The sequence below is a fragment of the Sebastes fasciatus genome, chromosome 21, assembly GCF_043250625.1.
Source record: "Sebastes fasciatus isolate fSebFas1 chromosome 21, fSebFas1.pri, whole genome shotgun sequence".
Lineage (NCBI taxonomy): Eukaryota > Metazoa > Chordata > Actinopteri > Perciformes > Sebastidae > Sebastes > Sebastes fasciatus.
Window position 1 is genome coordinate 9,873,670 of NC_133815.1, and position 19,289 is coordinate 9,892,958.

The following is a 19,289-nucleotide window of genomic DNA, read 5'->3' on the forward strand; positions in this document are numbered from 1 at the left end:
AACTATTGGAACAGACTGAACTACATGGATGGAACATCTTATAACTCATAATAGCATAGAGTGCTGCAGGGATGAGTCCTCAAAACCGGAAATGAGTTTTAGGACTCCCGGTTCCCTCGTCTGGAAGTCAATAGGTTTTTTTGAATGGGTTTTTAGTTAGATGCCTGAAAGAAGGTCTGTGGTTAACACAAGCTTATGAGATTTTAACATTTTGTTCTACGACATAAAATACGTCAGTAAATATGCACCCCGTTCTCATTCCTAGGGTGTCAAATACCAATGCTTTGTCACGGCTGTCGGCGTTCAATACCGCCGCACAAGGCACCCTTTAGCGACAATGTAAACCCATCCGTGGCAACAGTAACCGCACAGGGAAAGTGCTGCGTTGACGTAGTTCAAAGAGCCAAAGAGACGTTAAGCACGTGTTTTACTGCAACTGAAAAATGATGCAGATGGGTCTTACAAAGCGTCAGTATGTGACGAGTTGGGATGAGAACGAATGTGTTGAAATATCCCACTCATAAATTTTGAAGTTTTTACGTGTCTTAAAAAAGGCAGTTGCCAACAAGTGGCTAAATGAGACTACAAGATGCCATCACGCCGAACACTAGTCTGCCTTTAGCTCAGTGGTGGTGACGTAAAGTTAGGCGACCATAGTGTAGTACGTTTACAACACAACGTTAGCATTTATGCTTCAAAAATTGTAAAGGCGGTGTTCATTTGTGGAGATTATTTTACGGAACAAAACGTGTAGGTATCATAAACGTTTGTTTTCCACAGAGCTAATTTTCTACAATAATTCAACTCCAACGGAATCCAATTGGCTTTTTGTCAAAGAAACCAGTGCGATGTTAACTTCCTGGTTGGCCTCAAAAAATGCGTCATCCCTGCAGCACTCTATTGGTGTCGTTGCTTGCCCTTCACCTCCTATCCTTGTTGTTGCACGCAAATAATATGCTTAGTTTCCCTGCCTTCCAGAGCGTGGAAAAGGACGACACATCTGACATGAGCCTGGACCCAGACCAGGCCATCTTTAACACTCCCATCGCTATATTTACTCCTCCTGACCTCACATGGCATCTCCTCTCTGCCTGTGAAAAGCAGTGCTAAAATCCTCGGTGCTTTTTCTCATTTGCTCCGCAGGCAGCTGCAGAACTGCAGCCCGGCTCACTCTGGAGGCATCCATCACTTAGTGACACTTGAGTGGACAAAATGGGAACATTTTCTCTGACGACTGTCGTCCTCGCTGAGTGACGTACGGCTAAAGCTGATAACACGATGGAAAGTTCTGCCCAGAATTATGGCCCTCTTGCTGAATTTTCCATGTGAGCTTGTATAGAGGTATTAACATTGCAAAGGTAGTACAAAAGCAGTGCATCACATTCTTTTTCACCAAGCACCCACTCTGCAGGCAACACGATAAAGTTACTGGCTGTCAAATTTATTTATTTCCAATAGAGGAACGTGACCAGGGACAATGTGAAAACATGCACCCTCCCTTGTATTTCTGCTAATGTGCATTTGTTTCATGAACAATAGTTCCCCTCTGACAAGTTCAAAATTGATGAAAAGTTGATTACGGCTATTCAAAGATTCCCTGCGCTCTACATCTTTGATTTGAAGCAAAACAGGAGTAAACATCTCAGAAACAATGCTCGAATAAACACTCGACACTCACATCCATCGTTAGGGTCGATTTTAGACCTCTGAGGCAGTTTTACTGAGTTATTTTCTTTACTTTTAGATTAACGGGGCTCTATGTAAGAATCAGAAATAGCTTGCTAACGGTGAAACCTGTGGTCGTTAAGCCAATGGCAATCAGCGTCATGTTGCTCGCACTACGTAGACGCAAGCGAGCATTGGTCAAAACAGTGCGGCGACACACACGAGACTGAACGTGATTGGCAGCTAAAACCATAATATCACTATATATTTCACATGCTTGGCAGTAATGTTAGCTTACATGTCCAAAAGGAATTTTGCCAACTCAGGGTCCGTTTTGAGACCTAAAACCAAACGAAGGTCCCTCCATCAATCAAAGGCCCGGTCGATGTTGATCCCAGTTTTTCCCCTGACGTCGGTCACACTCCTGTTTTGCAAGACGGGGCTTCATTAGATAGAACTTAAAAAAATTGTGCTTTATGTTGGAGGCTGTGGACATGTACCATAAAGACACTCTTGAGCACGCATGACGTCACATCCGTTTGATTTTCCCAGAAAAATACAGCCCACGTTCTTCACATTAAAAGCAGTCTACAGGCTGATAGAGGAAACCCAGAAAGTTGTGGAAGGTCTCATTTTTTAGGTTAGGTAACACATATTGGCATTAAAAAACAATGAAAAAACATGTAAAAACTTCCATACATTCCCTTTAATGCTTCAGCCAAAGTACAAGTGTCTAAAACATCCCTATATACACACAGTCAGAGCCTTTTGCACAATGCTCACTGTGTGCAACATCAAGCAGCAGGCTTCACACTCTAAATGGTAACAAATGCTTGAGAGGACACAACAGCTTGCCTGGGTGTTTGGCCTGTCTTGGAAAGAAGACAAGATGATATTTGAAGAAAAAAAAATCTCTATTCAGAAGCTGTCTTGTCCATCTGCCGGGGTCAAACCTACAGCTATTATGCTCAGCCTGCTCTTCCCTCCAACCTCTCATCTGCCCACCAGCCAGTCTGTGGATCGTGGAATGCACCGCAGATGTGAACTAGCATGTAGCGCACACTCGCGTTATGCCACTTCCCACCACACTGACAGAGATTTCAAACAGCTCTGTTAGTGCACCACAAAGGGATTCGCCAGACGTCAAAGCAGCCAACAAGGAGCGACAGACAATTATTTCCACAGTTTCCCTAGTCAGCTGCTGCTGCACTGAGATTGCAGCTTGCATGTGCAAGCAGTGCACTCCAGAGAAACTGCATAATAAGCAATTCAAAGCTGTCGTTCGAATGCCGAGACATGATGCGCACAGGCCAACAGCAGGCTGGACAGCAATTTGTTGAGTAGTTATGGTGTCGGACTGCCAAGTTTTCCCTTTTGCGTAAGTGTGTGTGTAAGAGAGAGAGAAAGGCAGAGGGCATGTGAGTGTGTCCACATGTTGAGACAAAACATGACCTCTGTCTTCGTCCACTAACAGCCCACACAGTCAACTAAGGCTCCCATTTGGCTTTGAAAAGAATATTGGGTAGTTAAAGAACTCTTCTCATCTCGTCAACTCGATAATAGAAATTTTTTAGTGTAATTGCATCCTTATCATTAATCCTCTCGCTTATCTCCGGTCAAATGTGAGTTCCTGATGTCTCATTCTTCATGTTTTGCAAGTTGGGGTTAAAAGCAGCAGGACAGTTAGAGGGGAAAATGAGAAATGAGATTTGAGCACAGAGAAAGTGTAAAAGTCTGACCTTGAAAGTGAGATACTGCATAAATTGGATCCCGACTGGCCAATCAGAGACTTCGCAGCAACGAAAGAGAGAAGAAAAAGGTGCGGAGAGTAACGGCAGACTTTGCTGAGGTGAATAATTAGGACCGTGCAGGATGATACTCTAGGTGGTATTTACACCCTGTTGTGTCGTAAATCTGTTCAGCGTTCACATTTCACACTATTTCATTTGAAATGTTATGACTCCTTTTAACTTGCGACAGCGCTGGGTTCAGTGAAATTGTGATTTTCAGCATTCACACAGTGGTTTCACACAAGTGAAAAACGGGTGTCGAGTCTGCCCTCGTATCACAGATTTAATGATCTTGCTACTCGCAAGAAGCAAAAGTTCCCACTTGGAGGAGATGGAAAATATGGAAACCAGAAAAGTACTGAATTCTGAATGAAACACATTTTGCAGTTGGCTGTTGGCTAAACCCCTCCCACAAACAACAGTTGTCCAATCATAGCTTAGCAACTGTAACAACATGCGGCAATCAAGGCCAAATCAAGCTATGGAGAACTTGGATGTTTTTCTATATGGACCCGCTCCATATGTAGATATAAACAACTCATTCTAAGGTAACGGAAACACAATGATTCTTATTATCATATGATTATACACTAACGAAAACATGCTTATTAATATTATATTCCATTTCTGCCAATAGATCCCCCTAATTGTTACACATTGTTCCTTTAAGACTCTTTTATGGGGTACCCATTTTAAAATGAGTCACGTAGAAACATTTAAGTATGCCATCCGTCTACAGTGAGTTGTAAACCTGCCACTGGTATTATTCCATATTGCATGTGTATATGCATAGGCTATGTAAATGTGTATACAGGAGCAGGATCCATTAGCTGTTGGTTCTGTAATCTCTATTCGCTATAGTCTTGTGTCTTACGTGGAGAATCTGTTCCCATATGCTGTGACAATGACACAAGAAATTGCTGGATCATTAACGGTTGAAGGGGCAGGTGAAAAAGGTGCTTTATTTAGTGCTTTAGTATATTTTAATCAAGAGAGAGTTGAAGTCTGTGCAAGTAGCTTCACCTCCACTGGTCATGAAAAGGTCATAAAAGGTAATAAAAGAGCTGGGAAGAGGAGAAGAAGGGCTATTTTTACTGACAGATATAACAGAGGAATAGAGAAAGATATACCGTAGAGTGAACATTTCAGAGGGTTATGAAAGGTATGGTTGGCATAGGGTGTGCTTCAGTTTTCAGTATTGTATATTTGTGGAGGATAGTGCAGAGTAATCAGAGTATCTGTTTTGCTGTTGCATCATTGTTTTTATGGTCAGATCAGTCTGTGAAGTGAACAACAGATTCTCCACCAACATACATACATTTATAACAGTTCAGTACAGCATTGGTTTAATACGTAGTTTGTAACTCCTCCGTATATCCATATGGTATATATCCATGTATAATAGATGCAGAAAGCTTTATTTATTTATTACAGTAAGGCAGATACTGGGTTAGCTGCTGAGGGGTTCCAAATGGCTCAAGGGGCTCTGACCAATTTAAGTCTTGTGTGTGCATGCATAAATGCGCCCGTGTGAGTGAGAGATGAGAATAAATACGGCGTATTCTCTTTGTAGTATCATTAAAAAAACATTAAAAAAACATTAAACCTGAAAGCCACCACGATTTGAATCACCATCAGAGATGTGAGATCCAGTTAGGTTGCTGTAGCCAAAACAAGACGCCAAAAATGATTCCGTATTTCATCCCCGAACTTGCCCTTTCATGAGGAGGAATGAAAAATGTCAACATCGATGCTTCACACCGTATTAACTGCACTATATTGAACTGATCAATCAATTGTTGGTGGTTATTGTAGCGTGGCATCTTCCGTCTGGAGTTTGTAGGAATCAGATTTTTAAAAAACAAGTGGTCTTGTATAGTTTCAGGGTATGATCAGTACTTATACAGTGAGTAAGTCTAGTGTTACATGCAGGGTAATAACTCCTTGTCCACTAATCTGATGTGCTTTGGGTGATAACGTAGGATGAGATCAGAACATAACACTTCCAATTACCAGAACTCCTTTCCCTTCATATGAACCTGTGGCAAATAGAGATTCAACGCACATCCAAAACCAATTGATGAGGGGAATGAAGGGAATCATCAGGAAGACGCTCGGATGAGATGAAATCTAACGTCGAAATAAAGCAGCACAAAGGATTAGATGTGGCTAGGTACTCAGAGATCGCAGGAACAAAAGGATTATTCAGAGAGAGGGATGTGGGTCACACCCGGCAGATAGTGAAACCAGCCAGTCAGAATGCCCCGGGGGCCTTCCCATAATCCATCATGGATGGCGAGGGTTGTGCAGGCCGTGTGCCGGCGAGAGCGGAGGGGAGGGGAGCAGGGAAAACAATGAATTTGCTTTTATATACTCATGCAAATGTCATTTTTTACGACTCAGATTGTCATGGAGTTATCTGGAGTGTGGTGGCATTACCTGGGCCGTGACCTTTTGACCTGTGGCTCAGGGGATAAGTCACTAAGAGGACAGTCTACCAGACCGCCATCTGATGAGGATTACACCATTAAGCTTCTTGTTAGCCCTGTGGTACGAAACAGACCTAAGTGTCACGAGAGATGCTTAGAGGGAAGGATTCCCTGGTACTGTCTGAATCACCTTGTTTATTTCTGATTTACTCCTCAAAATCATACTAATTTCCAAACATATAATCCTGTCACTTTCAGGGACAAATGAAAAGGAGGCCACAATACTGGGATTTAGCTTTCATCGCCATTAGAGGATAAGTGGGGGTAGATGATATCATGGTGCAGTAATTACTCTGACATGGCCTCTCCAGCAGTCTCAAAAGACATGGATTTTCCTCAAACACAGGAAGTAAGATCTGATAGGGTGTCATGGCGGGACGCAGCCTCAGAAGCAACCTCCTCTTTATCTGATGGGATCAGTGGGAGCGCAGGAAACTCAGTGACCTACATCTCCTTCAGACAGACATCTGTTACCTTCTGCTCCACACCCTGGGCCAAAGCGAAAAGCACCAATTACACTGATGAACCACTTCCACGGCGGCCCCCTCGCAGCTACTGCACCTTTGAATGTTCAGGCGGAGTATTACATCCTGTTGTCCGGAGAAATGGGCACAAAGCGTGATTTTTTGGAGAGGATTTTAATCAAATTTTGCCATCTGCAGCACAAGGATAATTACATAGATCCATAGTGGCATGTGTTGCAGACACGGGCGCGGGACAGGAGGAGGAGGACAGATTATTATTATTACTGTATCATCTGAATGGTGTGTTCTAAGCCCTGGAGGTCAGGGTATAAGGAAGAGGATTACAACCTAGGAGCCAAGTAGATTAAACAGAGGGTGACTCTATACTGTGCTCTGCTTAAACTCATTCCTTCATCCAGACTCAACACGCACAGTGATTACTAAACGGTTACACTGATTACCACAGGTCACATTTTGTAGGAGTTGAAGAGTATGAAGAGTACATGTGTGTGTGTGTGTGTGTGTGTGTGACTGCACTCACTCTGTAGCAATCACCAGCAATAATCAAAGGGAACTAGTAGCTCAAAGAGAACAATCACCCAATGCTACGTCGACAAGGGCCTGATTGTGCCCTAGTGATCATGCAATCAATGGTTATAAATAGACGTTGGTCATTGCTGGAATGTATTTCTAAAAATATATCAAAAGATGGGACTGATGTTTTCATCAGGAAAAGTCATTCAAAGAAGAGAGGATGAGCAATATGATGTATAGAAAACATATGAGATGTTGAACAGACTTTTATTTCACATTTTTGTGTGTTTTATTTCTATAATTTAAAGCTGCAGTGGGTAGAACTGGAGCAAATATGATTAAAAAAGTCATTACAGCAGTGCATGAGACAGGTAATCTGAAAAAAAAAAACATGAGCCTCTGGTGTCCTCCGGTGCTCCTAATGGCATCTGCAAGATTTCACAGACCGGAGTAAAACAACCAATCAGAGCCGAGCTGGTGTCTACCGTCTCTGAGCAGCTGTCAATCACTCGCGACCTCTGATGAAACGGTCAAACTAGGCAGCGCTGATCAAATATGAATCAATATTCTGTTACTGTAATGCCTATTTCTCACCTCAAGTGTTTTCAGAAACATCTTGTAGTGTACTGTTTAGCTGTAAAATAAGAAAGTTTGTGTTGAGATCAGGAAATACCAAGCACCGCCCACCAGCCGGAGCTAACTTTCTCATTTTACAGCTAAACAGTACACTACAAAGATGTTTCTGGAAACATTTGAGGCGAGAAATAGACATTACAGCTGCCTAGTTTGACCTAGTTTATTGGAATTTGCGAGTGATTAACAGCTGCCTCCGTTGAATGAACAGTCAATAGGAACGCTCTCTTCTCTGAAATGACCTGTGATTGGCCAAAGTCTCCCGTCATAGGCTAGATTTTTTAAAACAGAGCCATGATGAGGTGCAGAGGTCTAGTTTTCTCTCAGAGCACTTGAATTACAAAATGCTGAAAGGTTTTTATGGAATTTTTGCCCAATGATGCCAAAAACATTCTGCCTACTGCAGGTTTGAAATCCCTCACATTGAGAGACAAGTAAAGAGAGGACATTCTGGTAAACGTCTGAGCTTATGTGATTGAAAGTCTGTGTAAAGATTACCAAGTACAGGCACCCTTTCCCTGCTCACTTGAAAAAACATAATTTCATCAATGAATAACCAACAGGCTCGATTTTGCTCGTGCACTTTGCACGGCCTCCTCAAAACAAACTAAATGCCATTTATCGCACAGTGAGTTCTGTGCTCGCGTGGGAGTCGCAGAGCAGGAGAAGCTGATGCATCTGAAACAGGAGGTGGATGTGGCCTCTCTGGGGGGAAAACACGAGGATCACATTGCCGATGACATTTTCTGCTTTGCATCATGCACAAAAGCGATTCACAGCGGTCTCGCTGATGGGGTGGGCTATCTTTCAACTCTGCAATTTACCAGGCTATGATGAAATGGCAGCATGGCCTATGGGCACTCGATAATAGAAGGGAACGCATAAACAGAGTGGAACTGTATGCCTTGAGGCTGATAACAAGGTTAATAATAAGATGCAAGGCCAGAGAACGCCAATTCAACCACCTCTTTATCTTCTCCCTCTTTATCGTTAGTCAATCTCCCCTTAGGTCATCCCTGAAGTGTTGCTGTAGTTACCCTGAATCTCTGTGAATGACCAACCTACACACTGGCTATGACTGGAATTAAACATTATCCATTATGTACAAGTGCTGTTACTAAAGGAAATAGTTTATTCAGTGAAAAGCACGGAGGCCATGAATTTCTAATGCCGTTTTGGTACAAATTAGCTCTAGAATCACTTGTGAGGAAATGAACGGGTTAAGACATCTGGAGCGGGTATTGTGTATGGAAGGCAAGCCTGAGCCATGGTAAACACTTCAACACACTCAAGCGACTCCTTATCTGAGCATGGCGAGTGTGAGGGTTCATCTTATTAGACTTTCAGAAATAGACTGGAGTGAATCTTTTCCCTCATATGGAGAGATTGGCAGTGCAGTCAGGGAAGTGATTTCAGCGCTGCATAGAATTGAATTGCTGGGGGGGAGGTTGGTTAAGCAAGGGGGTTTAATTTGCTCTGGAGTATGTATTCTCATACTGATATGCCAAAATGTAATTGGAGTCGGTACAAGAGCCGGTCGTTTTCATTTGAGATTTGAGGGTTTGGGATTTTTTCCGTGTGAATTGCATCGTCTAAACAGTATGTTTTACCCTGCCTGTACTAGATGAGAGTGCATGGTGCAAAACGAGCAAAATGTAGACTTATCTGATAGGGGATGTAAATGAACCGTGTCGGTGGAGATACAATCTTATCTGGTGTGTTAATAAATGTGTAACATGCAGCTACCACGGGAAAGTGCATGCATTCATCCCCCCACCACACCCCTCAAAAAAAGACAAGTCCACGTTCATCTTTCTGATTGGCTGGGGTCGTGACATATGGAGATGAATGTCAGTAAACACTGGTGGATACACTGAGTCACGGCCACCTCCCACACACCTCTCCCAGTATGAGTCCTGTGTAATGATCTGGGGAGTCTGGACAGCCGTCTGCTTAGCTTCGCCGCGCCGTAGGGTGCTGAGCTGAGTGAGAGGAGGAGAACGGGGGGACAAGACAGGAGGAGATGACTTCCTTTTTTTCATCTTCGCAACGCTCTCCATCCTGTGCAGAGATGTGAGAAATTAACAAACACAACCTCCCGCGGAGACGAAAAAAGGTTGAAGTAAAAAATCCTAATAAATGATGGCGGTTCACTGAACTCGCTCAGAAAATCAGCATCTACCGCTAAGATAAGAAACCTTCTCGCTGTGACTTATGTGTGTGATTTCATTCGGAACATCATTACAAACAAAAAGCTGATGGTGATTGTAGTTTGAACCAGTTACATTATGATACAAATCCCATTATTGTAGCCGAAAAACAAAGAGGAAATTCCTTGGGTCTACTGAAGCAGAAACATGAATGCCCTCTGTAGCTCTCAGTCCCTTTATGAATATTTTAAATGCATTGTTACAGTGAAACCAAAAACATTTAAGCTAAAAAGACATCAAGTTGATCTTTTTGTGAGGCCTGGACCCTCAAGACCATTCAGTGGGGTTTAAAAGCCAAGTCTTTGTGGAAGTTGCAGTTGTGAAATCAGTCAAACGGAAGCGCGGCAAACTGCCGGCTTAAGTAGGCCACTCCTGCTGAGCTGTTGCTTTATTTTTGTGCTCTGGCCTCACACATACTGGTTGATTTAGCAGGGGGGAGAGATTGTGATGTAGACGTGCTTCCACTTGGCGCAGCTGAATGCCAAGTGTAACCACTGATAACCGTGCATGGCGGCCGTAGGAAACCCTGGGGCTGTGGAGCCCTACGCCCTTCCCAACATGATCCAGGGGTGCATAGAGATAGTAACTGTCTGAGTGACATATGGACATTATGAACTCCTTGCTCCAATCATGAGGCAGCGTGTTGTCAGGCTATTAAAAAGGCATTATCAGTTGCAATAAGCACCATCGATGTGGGTCAATAGGGGCCTACAACAACCAATATTAGGTCTTAGCCAGTGGGTAACTTGCATTCTTTCTAATAGCCAGCAGGGGGCGACTCCTCTGGTTGCAAAAAGAAGTCTGATTGTATAGAAGTCTATGAGAAAATGGCCGTACTTCTTACTTGATTTATTACCTCAGTAAACATTGTAAATATGAGTTTAGTTTATTTTTTATTTTTTAACTGGTTGCCTTGCTCAACCATCTCGTATCACTTCTGGTTGCAAATAAGATGCAAGATGGTGACGGCCAAAATGCCAAACTCGAGGCTTCAAAACGGCAGTCCACAAACGAAAGGGTGACATCAGGGTGACTACATCCACATCTTATATACAGTCTATGGTTTTATCATCTATACACATGATAGAACACCGAAAGAAGGTGTAAAAGAACACGACAGTGACCTCTAACAGTTTCACTTTCACTTTTGAAATGTAGTTATTTTAAGCCAAAACACAATGTTTTCCCTAAAGTGTATTTGTTGTTTAAACCTAAAGAATCCTTTTTGTTTGTGTTCAAAACTTAAAAATTCATTAATTTCATGTTAGAACGTGTTGCTTTAAGTTTCGCTTTCACTTTTACAATGTAGTAGGCGTAGTTGGCCCCTATTGACCCACATCTATGGTGCTTATAGAGACCGATAACGCCTATTTAATGGCCTGATAAGAGTCGAATCGGGTGCATGAGGACACAGAGAAAGATGAAGGTTTGGAGTAAGAAGCTTAGTGGGAATACTGGCCTACTATCTCAGGAGGAAAAATAAGGGGAGGATAAAGAAGACGAAGTTGAAGAGGAAAAAGAGCGGAGGCAGGGCTGAAGAAAGAAAATAAAACAACAACAAACCCTCGAGGGCTCTATAATCCAAAAATGAGAGAGCTGTGACTCGGAGACACTCAATCTGACAAGATGCATTAAAGCAGTGGAAGAAAGGGAAGAGGGAAAGCCAGATAAGAGGGCTGCTTCCAGGAAAAAGAGAGAGAGATGGGATGATGAGCTGGAGATGTGACAAAGGAGATTGTGCTGGAAACCAGCCATCAACAGATCCATGAAACAATGGCACCATCCTGGGCAGAGCACACAATCATTGGGATTATGCTGCATGACACACATTCATTCAGTCTATCTCTGTACTGTGAACCTTAAAAGAACATGTTATATGTCTCCATTACAGCTCAAATCCATTTTCTGAGGAAGACCACCACACCATAGATTCTTATGTTGTCGCTAATATAAAAATCTCTTTGCAGCCCTCATATGACAGTAAATGAATATAAAGCTTGGCTTTATAACAATATTGTGTAAAAAAACTAAACTTTTATTTTATAATAATAATAAAATCGATGCCACTTGTGTCTGTGAGTGCTATCGATTTTCTCATCTCACGCTCTCCAATAAAAGCATATATTTCTGAAAATGTCAAACTCTTCCTTTAAAGATAACTTATTGTGCTTTTGTGCTTGTTTCCTTTCCTTTAGTGTGTTGTATAGTTTTTTTTGTGCATGTAAAAGGTCTGCAGAGTTACAAAGCCCAAAGTCCATGCCAAAGGTATTTACTCTCCCCCACAGAAATACTGCTCCTGAACTGCCTAAAATGTCTTGATTGTAACGTGGTGATGTCACCAAGTAACACAAGTAACACATAGCTTGGCACGCCCCCCAACAAAGCTAGTTAGAGCGCAGCTGGAGTGGAGTCCGAAGAGTTTGGTTCGGTTGACTAATCATAACAGAGTGGAACTTAATCAGAGCGTTTCAGACAGAGGGTGAAAAGAGGTGCTGCAGCACAGCCGGTATGAGAACAATAAGCTATTTTTTAACATCGAAGCATGTAAACATGTTCTAGTAGAAACCCAAAATACAAGTATGCATCTGAAAATAAGCATCATAGGTCCTCTTTAACTCTGAATAGCGTGGTTCTGTGGGGTTGTGGCCTACAGAATACATAAGTCGCCACTTTCTGTATGCTTTTGAAATGCTTAGACCATTCACTGAGGGCTTTACTTTAGGTCATTAATTTAAATTTGTAGGATTTTGTCCTCGGAAGGCAAACCAAGGCAATGGCAAATTAAAGATAAATAGGGCAGACACTGAGATTTCTCCACAAATATTTTCACAAAGATATGGCCCAGAGAAAGTCAGACAAAAGTAAGGAATTCGTTTTTGCTCAGGGTCACTTCAGCATAGTGGAGGTGTCAACATGAGGCACTGAGGTCCTTGGATGAAAAATGTGGTCTCCCTTCATTCATCTTTCACTTTTGCAAAATGTTGAATATCGTTGTTTTGCAACTTTAGAGCTCAACATCAACCTTCGTGCTCACAACTCTGTTCATTTCTGTCAGAATGTGCACAAATACGAATATGAATAGAACCACAGTTCTGATGTAATTATTGTGTCAATCCAAATATTGGGAGGTTGTTTGTGTATCCCAAAGGGGAGCCTGTGCACTGCTTAGCAGGATATCATAAAAACAAATTAGTTTGCTTTGGTTTGATGTTAATTTTGGAGAAAAAAAAATACCACACATGCAACAGGAAGCCGACAAACCAAACCTACGCAAAAGTTTGAAGGAAAGGAAAACAAGCAAGCTGGGGTTGAGGGTCAGGCTAGAAAAAGCCGTATCATTCTGTCAGAGCGTTTTATTTATCCTGCCCACATGCCCGTTAGAGTTGTTGATGTTTTAAGTGGGAGCAGAAGGATTTTTAGTCCCTGTGAAAAGATGACAGTAGAGACTCATTGCCCAAAGAGCAGTGTCTGTTTATTCCAGATAAATCTTGCCCACCCTCCGGCATCAATCTATATTAATTTGAAGTGGTGATTTTCTTATAAAAAACTGGTGGGAGAGAATGTTCAAATTAAATTGCTGAATATTTAATGTCACTCTTGTGTTGGACATTCCAATTTATTATGCAATTATTTGATATGAGGACTTTCTTTTGAAACAGCTCTTTCATTTCAGTATAGCGTCGAGTACGGCAAGTTCTTGTCTTGAATCCCACATCTTATTACACAGAAAAAATTACATCTACTAAGGAAGGCTTAACAGGTGGATGGAAGGTCTCTACACTTTAAATGACAGGTAGTGGAAGGAAAAAGAAGGTTTAATAAGCTTCATGGGATGTCTCACTTGAAGTGTTTTCACTCATATATTTTTAAAACGAATGTATTTTCACAATCTTGTAATCAGACAGATGGAATGGGAAAATTGTTGGAGAAATGAGGCCAGACAACTCGCTGCTTTGCATCAAGAAAAAAAAAGGTAACAAACTGTTTGGATGACTACACTCAGTGAACGCACGCATCATCATCATCAGTGTAATCTTTTCCCCGGCACAATGTTGTTGATGCAGATCTGCCTGTTGGTGACATGCGGAGAATGTTTTGCATTCATTCCTGCATGAATTGGTGTCAAAAAGCCTCGGAGGCTTCTTAATCCTTCTACATCAAAATAGGACACGTTTCCCATAAATTACAACGGTGTACTCGCATAATTACTGCGGCCCCCATGTTACATAAACAACCGGATGATGCTGATGAGTTAGGATCCTCTGCTACTTGAGTTAATATGTATAAAGTTTTACTTTATAGTGGATTTTTGAACGGTGCTGTACAAGTCTTTCTGATGACAATACACATTGGACTTTTGTGTAATAAGAACACCTGTGCGCTACCTGCCCAGCACCAAAAGGCAGAATAAACACAGTTAGTGTCTAGCTGGTGAACACAGTGAAACATTTAGCAGCTAAAGAGCCAGATATATCGATCAGGAGTTGGTGGAGAACAAAACAGAGCTAAAAAAAGAGTGAAATATTGAACTTATTTTATCAGGTGGACACAAAAAAACAACTCCAAACTAATGCTTAGCTTTCTCCATATCTGATGGATGTGATTTTTAGGTTGTAGTGGGTTCATTTTTAAGCTAGAATGATGATATGGCATCATATGAAACTAGAAAACCTTAGGAATCTATTGGAATCAACCATGTCATACCAGCTTAACCCGCTCTAAATCTGCAGCCACCCCCAAAATTAGAAAATTGAGACCACTCTGTGTGTAAAATATTCAGGATTTGCTTAGTTTTGCATTAAGACTGGAAACGAGGAAACAGATAGTCTGCCTCTGTGCAAAGATAAAGAAATCTACCAAGACCTTTAAAGTTCACTAAGTAACAAGTCATCCGTACACACACAGGAATGTAAAAACAACAAATTGTGATTTTATGGGGAGTTATGTGCTTTGACTATTTCTTGGTGAACCATGGCTGTGAGCAGCGACTCCAAAGGTTGCCAGGCAACCAGCAAAGCCCTCCAAGACCCCCATTAAAGACCACCTTATCATGAGTCTGTGTCATATGATATTAACTAAACCATCTCCATCAGCTGAGGAAGGCCAGGAGATGTGGTTAAAAGCCTCAGGAAGTAAATGTGGACCTTATTTTGAAACCTTTTGCTTATCTCTTCACGAGACATATTGTGTTATAGTGCCATATGTCATACTGCAGCCTGTATTTGCACCATTCATGTCTGCAACATCTGTACCCCTGTCGCCTCTGCTTGTGTCTGAACCTTTTATCCAAATTTAAGGAGTTTGTAGCAGCACCGTGTCAATGTCAGAGCACAGCTGGAGCTTTCTGAGATTAAGTCATGCTCAAAAGCAGTTACTGGTTTTGTAAGATCTTGGTGCAGTGACATCAGCAGTCAGTCACAGTCTAGCACTTCTCATTAAAGTACTAACCACCAAGGTGAAATCATTCGCAGATTAGTTTATGTCTCCAGAAATGAGTTTTATGCCACTTTTGTTTATTTTTTCCACAAGAAGATATCCCCCTTGTGTCAGGCTAGAGGGATTGATCTGTTTCATTTCTGATATATTCCTCTCACCTCACAGCAGCTGGTATTATATGTTACTGTCATTCTCAAATTACTAATTTATGCAGTGTTGCGTCTAACCGAGCAATGTCAATCCGCAGGCTTTCCAGGGGACCTGACGGACGTACCACTCTCACCAGCGTTATGAAAATCAGCCAAAATATAAGCAAGGCAGAAGAGCATGACTGATTTTGTATAATTACTTGTATACAAGGAGGGATCCAGAAAATCCTGGCATGCATCATTAGCTGCAGATACAATCTCTGATTCATAATTTGCAGTAATAATGCTCATCAAAGTTGTTTTTACTGATTAATTTTACCATTTTATGGTATTTTAATCAGCCAAATCCTATTTTTAAATGTTGGACGTTGAACAACAGATGGTATGTCTAATAAGAAGATACCATAGTCTAGCAATATATGTAAAATGCGTATTACAGCCTGCTCAGGATGGTCTTTTTTCATAAGATATGTCAATTGTGGCCCCGTCAAATCATTTCAAGTAATAACAAATGTACAGTGTCAATATCTTAAGCAGTTTTACAGCTCTACTGGGAAAGATCATAAATATTTTGATGATTTTCTGGCACCGCTGAGAGCACCAGGCTCATGGTACCAGGTTGTATAGCAGGATAATGGACACTGGTAGTTGGCTCTTAGAAACAGATAAGGGCTGATGCAAAACACTCATCTGCAAGCAGAGTCCATACATTATGTCAACACTGACACACACACACACACACCCCGACACACAGTTTTTGCGATGCACTAAATTTTAAGCACTTTATTTATATCCATCAAGCTAATTAGTGTGCACAGGATCCAAATACTGAGAGGTTCTTACAATGTTTGGACAATTATAAATACATAAAGCGCCATCTGCTCGACACTGCCAGGCTACCAGTGGCAGCTGAGATGGAGCAAAAATTTTGCCAACTACCTACTTAGATCTGAGTTATCATCATACAGTATGAATTTATGGGCTATTGCAAAATTCAGTGATTTATGGCAACTCAACCTGGAAAGTTACAGCGTCCAGAAAGCTGAAATAAATGTTTGTTTCTTCCGCATTAAGACTTTAACAATAGCTGTGTCCCCCAATGTTAACCTGTTTATTAAACTCTGGGAAAGTATTGTAAGTACACAATAGGGCTCCCTTTGTGCTTAACAGTCATTTCTCTTATAAATAATAAATGAACTTGTGTGGGAGCCTTTAAGCATTATGTATTGTGAAAATATACAGGACAAAAAGCACCACCGCTTTGGTAGAAGTATCAATGAGTAACAATTGCTCAGATAATATGGTGTGATGCATATTGTTTAGCTCTGTCTGTGGTAATCAACGTTGCATTACAAGTTAAAGCTTTTTTTTCCAACCACTCAGCTTTATAGTTTCTATCACAATCACACTTCATTCTGTTTTAGTCCTGGTAATAATCTTGCACATGTGGAATTGTAACTTGCACACTTTGATAATATATAGTATGTTATTGCACACTTTTATATTGTATATAGTATGTTATTGCTATGTTCATATTTTATATTTTATAAGCTAGAAGTCTGGTATATGTATGGTGTGTTCTAATATATTCTTTATATTTTGTACGCTAGATATTATCTCTAGTGTTCATATGTATATTTATTGTATATTTACTGTTCCTGTGCATTGCCTGCTGCTGTAACACAAGAATTTCCCAATTTGGGATCAATAAAGGACATCTATCTATCTATCTATCTATCTATCTATCTTTCTATCTATCTGTCTATTTATCTATCTTTTTTTTTAAAACAAATTTTATTTGCACATATATAAAACTGCACAAAAAATCCAGTCAATGAAAAAAACAAACAAGAAATGTGTCAGGAGAGGTCAAGAAGCCACAGGCTTATACAGAGCACCTGTCCCCAACCCCAGGAGAAAAAAAACAATAACAAAAAAGAGAAAGAAAGATCTAAACTAACAATTTTAAAAATACAACAAAAGTTAAACAACAACAAGAAGTACACAAAATGTGCAGAAAAACCTAACCAAACAGTGGAAAACAATCAAATAAAAAAAATTAAATACATACAAAAACAGTACAGAAGAAAAGAAAATATATCTAAACATAAAAAAATAATTAGACATGAATTAAATGTGATGATAATTTCCTTTTAAAATGTTCTACGGATAACGAGGTTTTACTGCGCTCTCTTGGAATAAAGTCTCGTTTTTTTTATCACTTAACTGAAGTCCGACGTCGACGTGAATCCTGCTGAACTGTTGCTGAGACGTAAGGCTACACCTTTATTTTGATCATGGGCTCCTATTTTCAACACTGAGTTAGCTTTCTGATATACAACCCTGTTAGCAGAGAATGTCTGAAAACAACTGCATCACTCCTAACGGTTGAAAACAACTACGTCACTCCTAACGGTTGAAAACAACTACGTCACTCCTAACGGTTGAAAACAACTACGTCACTCTTAACGGTAGCCCTCTAGGACTGGATGGTAAGTAGCTAGTAAAATGGACATAAAGAAACATTTTTTTTTTTTTTTCAAACAATATATGATCCATGGTACCTCTCAGCTGTTGATTATGTCTCAAAGGGCTTCTTATGATGTTATTTATTTATTGGTGTATTGTAAATACTGTGTTTTTGTTGTTTGTTTGTTGTTGTCTGACTTGGTGGCAATCGAATTTCCCCACAGGGATCAATAAAGCTGTCTATCTATCTATCTATATCTTACAGGTGACTTCTTCTGCTTTCATACTGATGAAAACATCTAACTTTTGCCCTCAAGGACGGATGGTGAGTAAAAAAATGGACATAAAGAAACGTTTTCTTCAGTGAAAAGTCCACACCACCTAGCTAAGAAGTACATATCTTACAGGTGACTTCTTCAGCCTTCATACTGATGAAAACATCTAACTTTTGCCCTCAGGGACGGATGCTGAGTAGTAAAATGGACATAAAGAAACATTTTCTTCAGTGAAAAGTCCACGCCACATATAGCTAAGAAGTACATATCTTACAGGTGACCTCTTCAGCCTTCATACTGATGAAAACATCTAACTTTTGCCCTCAAGGACGGATGCTGAGTAAAAAAATGGACATAAAGAAACGTTTTCTTCAGTGAAAAGTCCACGCCACATATAGCTAAGAAGTACATATCTTACAGGTGACTTCTTCTGCTTTCATACTGATGAAAACATCTTGTGTTAGCCCTCAGGGACGGATGGTGAATAGTAAAATGGACATAAAGAAACTATTTCTACAGTTTAAAGTCCAAACCACCTAGCTAAGAAGTACATGTCTTCACAGGTGACCTCTTCCGCTTTCAGGTTGATGAAAACTACTAGCATACCACGCCATAAAGGACATTCATTGTGGAGGAGGGTCGGCACAGAATAGACTTAAAGACCTGTCAAGTAGACCTTCAAATAGTAAGTGCAAGTCGTTGTTGGAATTATACTATGTGTTTGTGTGGTATAGGCCGCCGTGACATGTATGTGTGGAGCTGTAACCTGAAACCTACTTTCATACTGTTCATATTGTCATGTAGTGTTGTGTTTTATTGAAGTGAGTGTGGTGAAATGACCACCGTGCCATGTATGTATGTATGTATGTATATGTGGCTTTACTTGTGTCTGTGAAGCTGTAACCTGAAGACCTACACACACTATTCATATTGTCATGCTCTATTGTGTTGTGTTTTATTGAAGTGAATGTGGTTGGATGGCCGCCGTGTCATATGTATGTGTGGTTTCACTTGTGTCTGTGAAGCTGTAACCTGAAGACCTACACACACTATTCATATTGTCATGCTCTATTGTGTTGTGTTTTATTGAAGTGAATGTGGTTGGATGGCCGCCGTGTCATATGTATGTGTGGTTTCACTTGTGTCTGTGAAGCTGTAACCTGAAGACCTACACA

The 19,289-nt window shown here is 40.8% G+C and overlaps 1 long non-coding RNA gene across 3 annotated transcripts in view; it reads right to left on the reverse strand.

Annotated features, from left to right (window-relative positions):
- The window catches only part of LOC141759371 (uncharacterized), a 32,467-nt gene extending 14,615 nt beyond the window's left edge, over window positions 1–17,852 (reverse strand). For all 3 annotated transcript variants that reach the window (XR_012592108.1, XR_012592107.1, XR_012592106.1), the window contains exon 1: window positions 17,598–17,852. This is a non-coding gene — a long non-coding RNA (uncharacterized LOC141759371). The remainder of the gene's footprint in view (window positions 1–17,597) is intronic.
- Between the last annotated feature and the right edge of the window lie 1,437 nt (window positions 17,853–19,289).